This window comes from Physeter macrocephalus, chromosome 11, assembly GCF_002837175.3.
Source record: "Physeter macrocephalus isolate SW-GA chromosome 11, ASM283717v5, whole genome shotgun sequence".
Taxonomy (NCBI): Eukaryota; Metazoa; Chordata; class Mammalia; order Artiodactyla; family Physeteridae; genus Physeter; species Physeter macrocephalus.
This window is the reverse complement of record NC_041224.1, coordinates 58,952,620-58,954,484: the sequence shown is the minus strand read 5'-3', so window position 1 is coordinate 58,954,484 and position 1,865 is coordinate 58,952,620.

Genomic DNA, 1,865 nt, shown 5'->3' with positions numbered 1-1,865 from the left:
TGACACTGGACACTGAACATGACCTAGCACGTCTAGCTCTGCTGCCCTTGGAAGCTGGTTGTGTTTTTGCCAGAATGGATTGCAAGCAGTGCCTCCATCTTCACTTCACCCTCTTCTGACCTGCAGTCTCATTTTGTTGTGGAATTGGGGTACCCAGGATATAGCTAGCCGTGTGGAACCCTGAGAAGATGAGTTTTTTTTGCTTCTGTCTTAGGGATGAACTCATGAAGTAGGAGCTTCCAAACATAGAAGGGTGTTTCAAAGGTTATCTTATCTTACCAATATGGCTTATTACCTAAAGCACGTAACACTCAATAAATACCTGTTGATTTATTACTCTTCAGTATCCTCCGTTAAAACAGTACCTTTGGGGGCTTCCCTGGTGGCTCAGTGGTTGGGAGTCCGCCTCCTGATGCAAGGGACACGGGTTCGTGCCCCGGTCCGGGAAGATCCCACATGCCGTGGAGCGGCTGGGCCCGTGAGCCATGGCCGCTGGGCCTGCACCTCTGGAGCCTGTGCTCTGCAACGGGAGAGGCCACAGCAGTGAGAGGCCCGCGTACTGCAATAAAAATACAACAAAAAAAACCCAGTACCTTTGGGATCATCTAATCCAGGGGTCCCCAACCCCTGGGCCATGGATGGGTACCGGTCCATGGCCTGTTAGGAACCAGGCACACAGCAGGTGAGCGGCAACCGAGCAAAGCTTCATTTGTATTTACAGCTGCTCCCCATCGCTCACATTACTGCCTGACCTCTGCCTCCTGTCAGCATTACGGTGAGTTGCATAATTATTTCATTATATATTAACGATGTAATAATAATAGAAATAAAGCGCACAATAAATGTAATGTGCTAGAATCATCCAGAAACCATCCTCCCCCCACTCCACCCCCATCTGTGGAAAAATTGTCTTCCATGAAACCAGTCCCTGGTGCCAGAAAGGTTGAGGACCACTGATCTAATCCATACCTTCTGTCTTACAAAAGAGCAAACAGACTCAGAGCAATAAAGTGATTTGATTGTGGTCAGACTTTTAGTTCTTAGTAGAGCTGATGTTATGGTTTGAGGATGTGGTCCAGGAAAGATTCCCAAAGGTCTAATACAATGTACAGTGATGTAATAGTCTTCTTGTGCCGAGAACTGCTTATGTGCCTTATTGTGAAAGTACTAGTTATTCACATTCTTAATATTTTTGGAAACACTCTAAAGTTCTAGATTTGCAAAATAAAAACATTCGGTTTTTTTTTTTCTATTTTATTGTTTGTGACAGTCTACTAATTTTCCCCCAACATCTTTTCGCCCCTTCTTCCACAGTAATAGAAACCCTGAGTTTTTACTGGGCCATGACCACCAAGAATAAAGACTATATTCCCAGCCTCTTTTGCAGCTGTGTGTGGCCATGAGATTACATTCTGGATGTAGCCAGAATTGTCATATGCATCTTCTGGGAAACGTTCTTAAAATGTTGAGTCATGCCCTTCTCTCTTTCCTCCCTCCTGCTGACTGGAATGCAGGTGGAGCTCTAGAAGCCATCTCAGAAAATAAGGTGAACTTGAGAATGGAATGCTCATGTGGTAAAGCAAGAAAACAGGATACCAGTTTCCTAACACCATGGAGCACCATACCAACTATGAACTTACTACCTCCAAACTTCTTGTACGTGAGAGACAAACTTTCTACCTTGTTTATTGTTATTTTAGTTTATTTAGTTTTAGTTTTTTCTGTTATTTGTAGCTGACCAGATCCTAATTAATAATCCCTGGGCTCAAGACATGGAAGCAACCTAAGTGTCCATCGACAGATGAATGGATAAAGAAGATGTGGCACATATATACAATGGAATATTACCCAGCCATAAAAAAAGC